Consider the following 15124-nt stretch of genomic DNA (forward strand, 5'->3'; position numbering starts at 1 on the left):
CAAAAAATATATATTTACAAAAAATATATATATACAAAAAATAGGGATATAGAGATGATATAGATTATGAAAAACACTTAAAATGGAATGTAAATACCTTTGTCTATATACATACAGGTACATGAAGAGATGATATAATATAATGTAATAAGGTTGCAGATTGTTATATATATAGGTAAATCTATGTATGACACTTAGTGTGCCTGTGCCTGAAAAAGGGCAAATATATACATTATTAAGGGGAAATAATATTAAATTAGGATATTGCTAGAAAAATTAAAAGACAATTAGTTAGCGAATAAGTGACAGTGACTAATAAAGGTAAAAATGAAAATGAATTTATTAATAAAAGTGAGTATAGATATAAATAGAATAATATAATGAAAGTGAATAAATAAAATAAGAAATTTATAAAAATGTAGTGAAATAAAGTGAAGGGTCTATGTAATGGTATATGGATTGTGACAATTGTTTAGAATATAATAAAAAATCATTATGAGGGCATTGTGATGGAAATTATTATTTTTTACTACAAAAGGCATGTGTATGCACATACATTGATAAGCATATGTGTATATATATATATATATATATATATATATATATATATATATATATAAAAAATTGTGAAACAGTTGATTGTGAGCCCATGGTGCTGAAATATATATATATATATATATATATATATATATATATATATATAGAAAGAAAACAAAAATTATGATAGACTGGATGTGTATTTGGTGATACAGACTTTGACATTAAGTGTAATAGATTAGAAGTGACAATAGAGTATATAGGATGATTAAAAATAGTCAGTTAAAAAATAGATTAATATAGAAATTTTTAATAATGTATATATAAATAGATGGATCGATAAAAATTATTTAATTAGTGGCAGTGTTATAGAGTAAATTAAATTCATGAAATAATAAGGATTATTATCTTATTAAGATATCCTTTAGTGTCATGAGAAAATGTATTATTGGTGCTAGTGTTATATTAAAATCTGATTCTTAGGGAATAGGGGTATATAATATTTACTGGTTATTATCAATATTGTTCAGTAAACTTAACTTTTCATGTTAAGTAGTAAATGAAAAAAGGATTAAGATTAGGGGGAAGGGGGCAGAAAAAATTCATTCAGGACAGTGGAATTACTGTTTTAATTTAAGAAAACTCCATAGTTTATATTTTCATTCATCCCAAAAGGGTGGATAGTGCCCAATTTGAAGATCCACTCACATTCTTTCTTCAATAGGATAGCTGTCAAACTTCCACCACGTATTCCGAGTTTGATTTTTTCAAGTCCGAAGACCCTCAGGTCCTCCCATCTATTATCATGATGTTGGTAGAAATGGCGTGCTACCGTAGTGAGTGGTTTCATTTTTCTAATATCAGAGATGGCATTGCGTATGGTCCCAATGTGTTCTAAAACACGTTGTTTTAGTGGGCGAGTGGTCATACCCACATATTTCTTGTCACAGCTACATTTGATGCAGTAAATGACCCCTTCAGTTAGACAATTCATATAATCATTGATCTTGAATTCTGTCCCGTATTTATCTTTTACTTCCTTCACTGTTTCAATGTGTCTGCAAGCTTTGCATTTCCCACAGGGATATGTTCCTGTTGTAATAGTTTTCTTTGTGGGTATTCTTTGGAAATGACTTTGTACCAGTTGGTCTTTTAAATTTCTGGACCTCCGCCAACTCATAGAAACTCGTGGACCGAGTTTTTCTGATAAGTCTGAGTCAGCATGTAATACATGCCAATGTTTTTGTATCGCTTCACTTATCTCCCTCCATTCGTGGCAATAATTGCCCACAAATCTGATGATATTTGTGTTTTGTGCTGTCTCTTTTTTCTTGAAGATAATGTCATCCCTGGGGACAATTTGTGCATTCCGTGAGGCTTTTTTTATTGAGGTATTACTGTATCCTCTTTCACGTAGTCGTTGGGCCAGCTCTGTACTCTGTTTTTTAAAATTGTGATCATCTGAGCAATTCCTGCGAAGACGCAGGAATTCCCCTTTTGGTATATTTTCTATGGTGGGATGAAAATGTGAACTTGTCTGATGTAGTAGGGTATTAGTCGCCGTAGTTTTTCGGTACAGACTTGTGGCGATCATTCCCTCTGAGTCCTTGTATATCATTAGGTCCAAAAATGGTAACTCCGTCTGGCTGATGTTATGAGTTAGACGAAGATTAAGGTTGTTGTCATTGAGACGCTCTATGAACTGATGTAGTAGTTGTAGGTCCCCTTCCCATATCATAAAGATATCGTCTATATATCTCGTCCACATGATGATGTTAGATGTAAAATCATCATTGGTATCTTTGAAGACGAATTCTCTCTCCCACCATCCTAAAAATATTTTCCCATAAGTAGGTGCACAGGCCGCCCCCATAGCAGTACCTCGCGTTTGGAGGTAAAATCTATCATTGAATACGAAGAAATTATAATGCAGTACAAAGTGCAGCAATTTGATCAAAAAAGTATGAAATTCCTCCCACCCTTCGTCATGTAGAAAATATTCAACTGCTGCTATACCTTCTGTGTGGCCAATAGAGGTATATAATGCTTCTACGTCCAATGATACTAGGTATTGGTTGTCCTCCAATTTTACGTCATGAAGTTTCCTAAGCATGTCTGTTGTGTCTTGCATATATGAAGGAAGACCCAGTACAAGATGTCTAAGGTGTAGGTCCAAAAAAATGCTCGCCTTTTCAGTTAGTCCACCTATACCTGATACTATCGGTCTCCCAGGTGGGTTTAGAATATTTTTGTGCACTTTTGGCAACATGTAGTATGTAGGAATTTTCGGATTCTGAGTTTGTAGGTATTCATATTCTTGTCTCGTAATTGACCCTTGTTCTCGAGCCTGAGTAATAATCTTAGAGTAGACCAACATATAGTTACCTAGGGGGTTCAAAAGTATCCTTTTATAACAATCAGTAGATTCCAGTTGTCGTAGTGTTTCTTTGATATAGTCTGTTTTAGGCCAAATCACAATGTTGCCTCCCTTGTCCGAGGGCTTTATTATGACATCCTGCCATGTTTGTATCTCCCTCATGGCCTTTCTTTCTTGATATGTCATGTTTGAGTGGCGGAGATGTTTCTTGTTGGTATGAATTAGATCAAATTCTTTTGCAACCAGTTTCTGGAATACCTGAACTTCTGGACATATTTGTTCAGGTGGAAAATATGTAGACTTCTTCTTGATAGCAGGCCTGATAGGAGGTCTGTGGTCCATACGATTTGACACATATTGGTCTTGTTCTAATTCATATAGTGCAGCCAGTGCTTCTTCCTCCATTGCTTGTAAGTCTGAGGTTGCGGATTCCTCTATTTCGGGGGTTTCTCCCCTTGTGGTAATGGGAGATATTTTATCACTATAGAGTTTTGTCAATATTAATTTCCTTCCAAATAGTTTCAAGTCCTTTTCCCATCTGAACCTCTCAAAATGTCCTGTGGGAGAGAATGTCAGGCCTTTACTCAATATTGATTTTTGTGCATCTGTGAGTATGTGTTCAGAAAGATTAATGATTTTGAGTTTATTATCCTGTTGTTCATTTTCCACCTTAGTCAGTAAACTGGTAGTTGTCATCTCCTTTGTGTGTTTCGGGTCAGCGGGGGTGAGAAATCCCATTGCTGTTGACCTCTTCTTCCTCTTCCGCCCCCTCCTCGTCTTCCTCCTCTTTGTCTTCCTCGTGCCCTCCCTGTCCGGGGGTTCCCTAAAAAAGAAGAAGAAGAAGAAGAGGCAGAGGGGGAGGGATCGTATTGGCTGTTGCTTGCTTGTCCTCTGGAACCCAAATGTTTGTCGGGTATGTAATCAGTAGTATCTTCTGTTCCAGACGCTTCTGCCTCTGAGGATGAATAATCACCTGTATGTTGAGTTGTATTTCTTTTCCAGGTGGGCCTTTGCCATTTAAAGACTTTTCCCGAGGCAAAGTCCTTTTTATCCCTGACGTATTTGGTTCGTTTACGATCGATGATGGATTGTTCATATGCCTGTGTCACAATCCTGACTGTAGGTTTTATATTTGGTGACTTACCCCTGCCATCTGTCCTGGATCCTGTGTCTTTTCACTCACAGGGTTAAACAGCTTGTCAGTTTTCCTGAGTTCTCTGCCTGAGAGGTAATAGTTAATTAGCTCCACCTGTGGTGATCTCCTGTGTGAGGCTGAATTCAGTAATCTGAAGTTCAGGCTTCAGTGTTCTCTCGGCCTGCTAGGCCTCGCTGCACTTCACAGCCTCCTCTAGAGTAGTCACATGACAGTGACTTCACCTGACCCAGAGTTGTCCAATCCTCTGCCAGCCTGAGACTCTCTACATCACCTAATCCTGCCCACCAATCATCAGGGACCAGGAAGTATAAATCAGGAGGCTGAGTTGGAATCTGGGCCAGTTCCTCATGTCACATACAGCCTTGTGTGAGTCTTATGCTGAGCTCCCTTAAGGTAACCTTTGTACCTAAGTTCCTGTGGGAACTCTGTTCCCTTGTTACCGTTTGGTTTACTTGTGTGTTGCCATTTGATTTCATCATTTTTCCTGAGTCTCAATGTAAAGGCACAGCTGCAATGTTTCGTCTTAAAGGCACAGTACTGAATTCCGTGTTCTCCACTGAAAACCACAGAAGTCGTGTTTCAGTTTTACTACTGTTGTAGTTGGGATCTCCAGAGCTCAGTACCTCGTGCCTCAGCATCTCCGTGCTTCCAGCACCTCGTGCCTCAGCACCTCCGTGACTCAGTACCTCAGTGCCTCATCATCTCCGTACCTCAGTACCTCCGTGCCTCAGTACCTCCGTGCCTCAGTACCTCTGTGCCTCAGTACCTCCGTGCCTCAGTACCTCCATGCTTCCAGCACCTCCGTGCCTCAGTACCTCCGTGCCTCAGTACCTCCGTTCTTCCAGCACCTCCGTGCCTCAGTACCTCCGTGCTTCCAGCACCTCCGTGCCTCAGTACCTCCGTGCCTCAGCATCTCCGTGCCTCAGTACCTCCGTTCTTCCAGCACCTCCGTGCCTCTGTACCTCCGTGCTTCCAGCACCTCCGTGCCTCAGTACCTCCGTGCTTCCAGCACCTCCGTGCCTCAGTACCTCCGTGCTTCCAGCCCCAGTGCCTCTACGCACCTCAGTGTCCCCAAGCACCTCAGTGTCCTCAAGCACCTCAGTGTCCTCAAGCACCTCAGTGTCCTCAAGCACCTCAGTGTCTCCAAGCACCCCTTGCCCTTTAGCACAGTTGAACCTGGTATTCTTCACTGATTCATCAGCGCCTTTCCAGTTCTGTCTTTCAGGAGACCTTCAGCGCCCCCACGTGCTTCCTGTCTGCCGACCTAATCCTGTATGAGGAGAGCCTAGATTCGGCCATCTCTGCCGCGGTTCCTCTTCCCAGTCATCGGAAGAATACTCGAGTCCACAACATTTCCAAACCAGGTCAGTGGTAGTATTCACATAATCCTCCAGTCGCCTGCACAGACTTCACTACACCGGGTTCACAAAAACCTCAGTCATGACAGTAGGAACTGGCCACATGGACCCGGCCGAAAGTGTTTGTCTGACGCATGACCTCCTAAGCAATATTGCAGGACGCTTGGGAGGTCTGGAGTCGACTCAGCATCGATTGGCACAGTGTCTGCAGCGGAATTCGTCCTCCAGAGATTCTATGACCTTCTGCTCTAAGACTCCTGACCAACTGCAGATTTTCTACCAGATGTTACTACAGTTACAAGAACTTTTGCCTAGTATTCTCTCTGTGATGCCTGATCTCCTCAGGAATACTACCAACGTTGTTGATCCTGTTTTGTCCCATTCAGTTAATAGAGTCTCTTCCTCTGCGCAAGGGAAAGTTTTTCATCAGAGCTATCCACGGCCCAAGCTCTCTGAAGCTGAACGTCAGCGGCGTAAGGAGCTACATCTCTGTCTTTACTGTGGAAATTCTGGTCATTTTGTTAAAGACTGTATTCTTCGCAAGCCAGGTAATAGTGACAAATCTCAGTATCATAGTGCTCATGTCTACAAGTCATCCACAGTATCCGATCCATCTGCTGCTGACGGGGGTATCAAGAAGTCTACTCTTCTGAGAGAGACTCAAATTTATGACTGGGGTCCGGTGGTTAAAAGACCTTATCCCAAGTTGGGTGTCCAGAGAAGAATGTTCAAGCCATTTACAGTCACAGAGGAGTCCGTGTCCACAGCCCCAGGAGGGGCGTCTTCAGAGCGTCCAGCCCCAGGAGGGGCGTCTTCAGAGCGTCCAGCCCCAGGAGGGGCGTCTTCAGAGCGTCCAGCCCCAGGAGGGGCGTCTTCAGAGAGTCCAGCCCCAGTGAGGGGTTCAGAGCGCCCAGCCCCAGAGAGTCTACAGAGTGCTGCCCAGCCAGAGATTCTACAGAGTGCTGCCCAGCCAGAGATTCTACAGAGTGCTGCCCAGCCAGAGAGTCTACAGAGTGCTGCCCAGCCAGAGAGTCTACAGAGTGCTGCCCAGCCAGAGAGTCTACAGAGTGCTGCCCAGCCAGAGAGTCTACAGAGTGCTGCCCAGCCAGAGAGTCTACAGAGGGCTGCCCAGCCAGAGAGTCTACAGAGTGCTGCCCAGCCCCGTGAAGAGGGGGCTCTTGCCTCAGCCCAGCCCCGTGAAGAGGGGGCTCTTGCCTCAGCCCAGCCCCGTGAAGAGGGGGCTCTTGCCTCAGCCCAGCCCCGTGAAGAGGGGGCTCTTGCCTCAGCCCAGCCCCGTGAAGTGGGGGCTCTTGCCTCAGCCCAGCCCTGTGAAGAAAGGGCTCAGTCCGTCCCGGTTCCAGCCGGTCCAGCAATACTCCAGGCCCAGCCTGGTCAGTCCGTCCCGGTTCCAGCCGGTCCAGCAATACTCCAGGCCCAGCCTGGTCAGTCCGTCCCGGTTCCAGCCGGTCCAGCAATACTCCAGGCTCCGCCTGGTCAGTCCGTCCCGGTTCCAGCCGGTCCAGCAATACTCCAGGCCCAGCTTGGCCAGTCCGTTCCGGTTCCAGCCGGTCCATCAATACTCCAGGCTCCGCCTGGTCAGTCCGTCCCGGTTCCAGCCGGTCCAGCAATACTCCAGGACCAGCCTGGTCCGTCTCCTTTGGCTCCAGCCAATTCAAGTATCCTCGGATCCAATCCAGTCCTACTCGTCCAGCCAAAGCTTTCTTCAGTTTCATCCTCTAAGCTTTCGTCTGATGGTTTTCCACCTATTTACTTTGATGGAGATTTATTGCAATATGCCGCTCTGGTTGAACAATTTCTCTCTCGGATGGAGTCTGATCCTTCAGGTGCAGTAACTCTTTCCAACGTTACTCGATATCTGTTCCTGGCATTCAGAGGAAGAGCTTTGGAGTGGGCCAACATGCTCTTTGAAAGTAATGATCCTGTGTTCCATGACTTACAGACTTTCAGTAACGCTGTAGTTAAAGAATTTAGTCCCAAACCTTTGGAATCTGCATCAACGAAGGTCCTAAATTCTTCTGTATGAATTTCTCAAGTTCCTCTAAGATTCAAGATGGGTGTCCGGAGTCCACCCTTGAAGAGGGGGATACTGTCACAATCCTGACTGTAGGTTTTATATTTGGTGACTTACCCCTGCCATCTGTCCTGGATCCTGTGTCTTTTCACTCACGGAGTTAAACAGCTTGTCAGTTTTCCTGAGTTCTCTGCCTGAGAGGTAATAGTTAATTAGCTCCACCTGTGGTGATCTCCTGTGTGAGGCTGAATTCAGTAATCTGAAGTTCAGGCTTCAGTGTTCTCTCGGCCTGCTAGGCCTCGCTGCACTTCACAGCCTCCTCTAGAGTAGTCACATGACAGTGACTTCACCTGACCCAGAGTTGTCCAATCCTCTGCCAGCCTGAGACTCTCTACATCACCTAATCCTGCCCACCAATCATCAGGGACCAGGAAGTATAAATCAGGAGGCTGAGTTGGAATCTGGGCCAGTTCCTCATGTCACATACAGCCTTGTGTGAGTCTTATGCTGAGCTCCCTTAAGGTAACCTTTGTACCTAAGTTCCTGTGGGAACTCTGTTCCCTTGTTACCGTTTGGTTTACTTGTGTGTTGCCATTTGATTTCATCATTTTCCCTGAGTCTCAATGTAAAGGCACAGCTGCAATGTTTCGTCTTAAAGGCACAGTGCTGAATTCCGTGTTCTCCACTGAAAACCACAGAAGTCGTGTTTCAGTTTTACTACTGTTGTAGTTGGGATCTCCAGAGCTCAGTACCTCGTGCCTCAGCATCTCCGTGCTTCCAGCACCTCGTGCCTCAGCACCTCAGTGACTCAGTACCTCAGTGCCTCAGTACCTCAGTGCCTCAGTACCTCCGTGCCTCAGTACCTCCATGCCTCAGTACCTCTGTGCCTCAGTACCTCCGTGCCTCAGTACCTCCATGCTTCCAGCACCTCCGTGCCTCAGTACCTCCGTGCCTCAGCATCTCCGTGCCTCAGTACCTCCGTTCTTCCAGCACCTCCATGCCTCAGTACCTCCGTGCTTCCAGCACCTCCGTGCCTCAGTACCTCAGCATCTCCGTGCCTCAGTACCTCCGTTCTTCCAGCACCTCCGTGCCTCTGTACCTCCGTGCTTCCAGCACCTCCGTGCCTCAGTACCTCCGTGCTTCCAGCGCCTCAGTACCTCCGTGCTTCCAGCCCCAGTGCCTCTACGCACCTCAGTGTCCCCAAGCACCTCAGTGTCCTCAAGCACCTCAGTGTCCTCAAGCACCTCAGTGTCCTCAAGCACCTCAGTGTCCTCAAGCACCTCAGTGTCTCCAAGCACCCCGTGCCCTTTAGCACAGTTGAACCTGGTATTCTTCACTGATTCATCAGCGCCTTTCCAGTTCTGTCTTTCAGGAGACCTTCAGCGCCCCCACGTGCTTCCTGTCTGCCGACCTAATCCTGTATGAGGAGAGCCTAGATTCGGCCATCTCTGCCGCGGTTCCTCTTCCCAGTCATCGGAAGAATACTCGAGTCCACAACATTTCCAAACCAGGTCAGTGGTAGTATTCACATAATCCTCCAGTCGCCCGCACAGACTTCACTACACCGGGTTCACAAAAACCTCAGTCATGACAGCCTGTAATTCTTGTTTATTGTGTTCAAAGCACTTCTGGAATTGTAAATCCTTTTCCCAAGTTTCTAATTTTTTACCTAGGTCTTCCAGATCACGCTCGCATTCTTCCAGTATCAGGTTATTATGTTTAGTTAAAATGTTCATAAGATCACTTGAACATTTGAGGAGAGTATTTTCCCATTCCTTCTTTAAATTCTCGCTCGCTAAGTCGAATGCCGGGAAAATTCTTGGACGGAGGCCTCTAGGTGATATTTTGTTTTTAATGTAGTTTTCCAAAGTTGTAAGGTCCCAGGTGGTCCTAATTTGTTTTCGTAGCAGCACATTTAATTTGTGAAAGTCAGATTCCCAACTGATATGGGGTTCATTATCTATAATTTCACTTGGGAAGATATCATCTAAATTATCCCTATTTTTGCGTCTTGAACTCAGCTCTTGTTTAAGATTAAAACTCATATTTCATGAGAGAACTCCCGAAAAAAGGAAAGAGAAAAATAGGGAACAGAGATTTCCTAAAGAAGGAATATCCGTTGCCTTTATATCACCGTGCAGGTATTTCCGAGAAGACTGGAGACCAGTCACAAATACAGTAGATTGAGAAACAAAAAAATTGGAAACCGCACTGGTATAATTGGTGTATGTGTATAATGATGGTTATCTGTATAAACTGATAAATAAATTTAAGGTTCAAATCCTTATTTTGGGGAGCAGATACTTCAGGCAACACATTCCTTATTTTTGTGTATCAAAAAAGTTACCCATCAGTGGTGCTCCCCCGAGTCAGTTATTCATAGTGAGAACATGGAAAAAAGAAAAAAGAAGAAGACTCTTGTTGGGAAGCACTCTGTATACAGATAACGTTGTACGACTAAATGTCACAATAGCTAACTAAAATACAATATTTTATTAATTCTCATTAAAATTAATTATTGAGGAGTTCAATGGGTGCCGATGTTTGTTAATTGGTGACATTGCGAAAATATAAAGAGAAATATATGAATTGTAAGGTACAAATGCCTAATTCAGGCCGAAGTGGGTATGTCTATAGTTTTGTTAGTAATCACACTCCAACTGCAGGACAACCTGTGATAATGAATTGCTCATTTATTGAAAATATGACCATCATTTATAAGCTGCTATATATCCCAAATGGGAATTTTAATCCTAGCAGATAGTAGAATCATAGGTCATAACCGAGATATAATGCAATGCTCTGTATTGGTGACAGATGGGTGGCAAATATTTTTTAACTATGACTATTTTTAATCATCCTATATACTCTATTGTCACTTCTAATCTATTACACTTAATGTCAAAGTCTGTATCACCAAATACACATCCAGTCTATCATAATTTTTGTTTTCTTTCTATATATATATATGTATATATATATATATATATATATATTTCAGCACCATGGGCTCACAATCAACTGTTTCACAATTTTTTATATATATATATATATATATATATATATATATATATATATATATATATATATACATATGCTTATCAATGTATGTGCATACACATGCCTTTTGTAGTAAAAAATAATAATTTCCATCACAATGCCCTCATAATGATTTTTTAATATTATATTCTAAACAATTGTCACAATCCATATATCATTACATAGACCCTTCACTTTATTTCACTACATTTTTATAAATTTCTTATTTTATTTATTCACTTTCATTATATTATTCTATTTATATCTATACTCACTTTTATTAATAAATTCATTTTCATTTTTACCTTTATTAGTCACTGTCACTTATTCGCTAACTAATTGTCTTTTAATTTTTCTAGCAATATCCTAATTTAATATTATTTCCCCTTAATAATGTATATATTTGCCCTTTTTCAGGCACAGGCACACTAAGTGTCATACATAGATTTACCTATATATATAACAATCTGCAACCTTATTACATTATATTATATCATCTCTTCATGTACCTGTATGTATATAGACAAAGGTATTTACATTCCATTTTAAGTGTTTTTCATAATCTATATCATCTCTATATCCCTATTTTTTGTATATATATATTTTTTGTAAATATATATTTTTTGTAAATATTTCCCTGAATTAATCTCACAAGCTCTTTTTTAAAATAACTATATGACTGTCTACTATGAAATGCTGAATGGTCCTTTAAACTGTCAATCATGACATATTATCCAATGGGAACCAGCAGGTCTGATATCGAATATGACAGGACCGTATATCTATCAATCACTAATTAAGAACCAATCAGCTAACAGCACTATCAATATAAGAATAAACAAGGGTTAGAACCCACTGACGCCCTGTGACCAAGCTACTTGCGAAACGTACGTCAGGAAGGAGACTACATCCTCACGGTCACGTGGTGCGCACACGTGACCGCAACGAGCCGTTCTCGGCAAAGTCCGTCGCCAAGGGAACCAGCCAAACAGGAAGCACAGTGCGGCCGGAGCTCGGCAGCAGGCAGAACGCGGGCAGACGCGGCCGGCACCTTCCTTATACCAGGATCTCCCCCAATATACAAGTAGGACTAGAACTGTATGAATGTACACCAGGTTTGGTATATACATATGTTTTTTTGCACCAGTGCATTTTCATTGCACGGACTGGTATTAACAATATCTTACCCACATGGTGCATAGACTATTATACTACTGACAATCAATTATCACCAGCAAGGGAATTAATGCAAACCTGTTTGGGGTCTATATCTCTATCTAAAAAACGGACGTGGATACGTCTGCTATTTTTGGACCTTATCTAGCACATAAACGCCCTCTCTCTCTCTTTTTTACACTGCAGAAACCCATAATTATCTCAGTATTTCCTTATGACACGTATATATCATATAAAACACACTCTGTGTCAATTTATTATTATTTGTCTATTACCTGAGAATAATTTCTGGTTGGTCATGAGAGCTGAAGGTTTCATTGTTTATGTTTTCCTGCTTCTTTGATTTTCATAATTCAAAGTGTAATATCATACGTTCATCACTGTTTTGGAGACCAGATTTGGAGGTTTCCCTTTCCTGCACAGTTAAAATATTATTATGATCTAATGTTTCATTTTTATATACACGATAAACTATGCAGCTGAGAGGTTTATTCCTACTGATACTGCGACTAAACTAAGCCGTGAAAACCTAGATGGGTATTTAATCTTTTGTCATACCTTATCATTTTTGATAAAAATTTGATTTCCATATCAAATCAGCTGTACCGATACCTGTGGCTCATATAACAATGCAAATTGGCTCCCGTCTGTACCCAATTGTGGACACAGTGTGACAAGGGTGAGCATAAGGTCTGCGGTCATACCCCGCTGGAGATGCCCAATCTCATCTGATCTTGGAAGCCAAGCAGTGGAGGGCCGGGTTAAGTACTTGGATAGGAGACTACCAAGGAACACCCTGGTACTGCAAATATTTGCCACCCATCTGTCACCAATACAGAGCATTGCATTATATCTCGGTTATGACCTATGATTCTACTATCTACTAGGATTAAAATTCCCATTTGGGATATATAGCAGCTTATAAATGATGGTCATATTTTCAATAAATGAGCAATTCATTATCACAGGTTGTCCTGCAGTTGGAGTGTGATTACTAACAAAACTATAGACATACCCACTTCGGCCTGAATTAGGCATTTGTACCTTACAATTCATATATTTCTCTTTATATTTTCGCAATGTCACCAATTAACAAACATCGGCACCCATTGAACTCCTCAATAATAAATTTTAATGAGAATTAATAAAATATTGTATTTTAGTTAGCTATTGTGACATTTAGTCGTACAACGTTATCTGTATACAGAGTGCTTCCCAACAAGAGTCTTCTTCTTTTTTCTTTTTTCCATGTTCTCACTATGAATAACTGACTCGGGGGAGCACCACTGATGGGTAGCTTTTTTGATACACAAAAATAAGGAATGTGTTGCCTGAAGTATCTGCTCCCCAAAATAAGGATTTGAACCTTAAATTTATTTATCAGTTTATACAGATAACCATCATTATACACATACACCAATTATACCAGTGCGGTTTCCAATTTTTTTGTTTCTCAATCTACTGTATTTGTGACTGGTCTCCAGTCTTCTCGGAAATACCTGCACGGTGATATAAAGGCAACGGATATTCCTTCTTTAGGAAATCTCTGTTCCCTATTTTTCTCTTTCCTTTTTTCGGGAGTTCTCTCATGAAATATGAGTTTTAATCTTAAACAAGAGCTGAGTTCAAGACGCAAAAATAGGGATAATTTAGATGATATCTTCCCAAGTGAAATTATAGATAATGAACCCCATATCAGTTGGGAATCTGACTTTCACAAATTAAATGTGCTGCTACGAAAACAAATTAGGACCACCTGGGACCTTACAACTTTGGAAAACTACATTAAAAACAAAATATCACCTAGAGGCCTCCGTCCAAGAATTTTCCCGGCATTCGACTTAGCGAGCGAGAATTTAAAGAAGGAATGGGAAAATACTCTCCTCAAATGTTCAAGTGATCTTATGAACATTTTAACTAAACATAATAACCTGATACTGGAAGAATGCGAGCGTGATCTGGAAGACCTAGGTAAAAAATTAGAAACTTGGGAAAAGGATTTACAATTCCAGAAGTGCTTTGAACACAATAAACAAGAATTACAGGCATATGAACAATCCATCATCGATCGTAAACGAACCAAATACGTCAGGGATAAAAAGGACTTTGCCTCGGGAAAAGTCTTTAAATGGCAAAGGCCCACCTGGAAAAGAAATACAACTCAACATACAGGTGATTATTCATCCTCAGAGGCAGAAGCGTCTGGAACAGAAGATACTACTGATTACATACCCGACAAACATTTGGGTTCCAGAGGACAAGCAAGCAACAGCCAATACGATCCCTCCCCCTCTGCCTCTTCTTCTTCTTCTTCTTTTTTAGGGAACCCCCGGACAGGGAGGGCACGAGGAAGACAAAGAGGAGGAAGACGAGGAGGGGGCGGAAGAGGAAGAAGAGGTCAACAGCAATGGGATTTCTCACCCCCGCTGACCCGAAACACACAAAGGAGATGACAACTACCAGTTTACTGACTAAGGTGGAAAATGAACAACAGGATAATAAACTCAAAATCATTAATCTTTCTGAACACATACTCACAGATGCACAAAAAACAATATTGAGTAAAGGCCTGACATTCTCTCCCACAGGACATTTTGAGAGGTTCAGATGGGAAAAGGACTTGAAACTATTTGGAAGGAAATTAATATTGACAAAACTCTATAGTGATAAAATATCTCCCATTACCACAAGGGGAGAAACCCCCGAAATAGAGGAATCCGCAACCTCAGACTTACAAGCAATGGAGGAAGAAGCACTGGCTGCACTATATGAATTAGAACAAGACCAATATGTGTCAAATCGTATGGACCACAGACCTCCTATCAGGCCTGCTATCAAGAAGAAGTCTACATATTTTCCACCTGAACAAATATGTCCAGAAGTTCAGGTATTCCAGAAACTGGTTGCAAAAGAATTTGATCTAATTCATACCAACAAGAAACATCTCCGCCACTCAAACATGACATATCAAGAAAGAAAGGCCATGAGGGAGATACAAACATGGCAGGATGTCATAATAAAGCCCTCGGACAAGGGAGGCAACATTGTGATTTGGCCTAAAACAGACTATATCAAAGAAGCACTACGACAACTGGAATCTACTGATTGTTATAAAAGGATACTTTTGAACCCCCTGGGTAACTATATGTTGGTCTACTCTAAGATTATTACTCAGGCTCGAGAACAAGGGTCAATTACGAGACAAGAATATGAATACCTACAAACTCAGAATCCGAAAATTCCTACATACTACATGTTGCCAAAAGTGCACAAAAATATTCTAAACCCACCTGGGAGACCGATAGTATCAGGTATAGGTGGACTAACTGAAAAGGCGAGCATTTTTTTGGACCTACACCTTAGACATCTTGTACATGGTCTTCCTTCATATATACAAGACACAGCAGACATGCTTAGGAAACTTCATGACGTAAAATTGGAGGACAACC

The 15124-nt window shown here is 41.6% G+C and overlaps 1 protein-coding gene and 1 pseudogene across 3 annotated transcripts in view; one reads left to right on the forward strand and one right to left on the reverse strand.

The window, feature by feature from the left end:
- Window positions 1–15124, reverse strand: part of TEX11 (testis expressed 11) — a 1490225-nt gene that overhangs the window by 900555 nt on the left and 574546 nt on the right. The window lies entirely within an intron of this gene.
- On the forward strand, window positions 12366–12486 carry LOC134951953 (5S ribosomal RNA; annotated as a pseudogene).

The sequence above is a fragment of the Pseudophryne corroboree genome, chromosome 8 (genome assembly GCF_028390025.1).
Source record: "Pseudophryne corroboree isolate aPseCor3 chromosome 8, aPseCor3.hap2, whole genome shotgun sequence".
NCBI lineage: Eukaryota > Metazoa > Chordata > Amphibia > Anura > Myobatrachidae > Pseudophryne > Pseudophryne corroboree.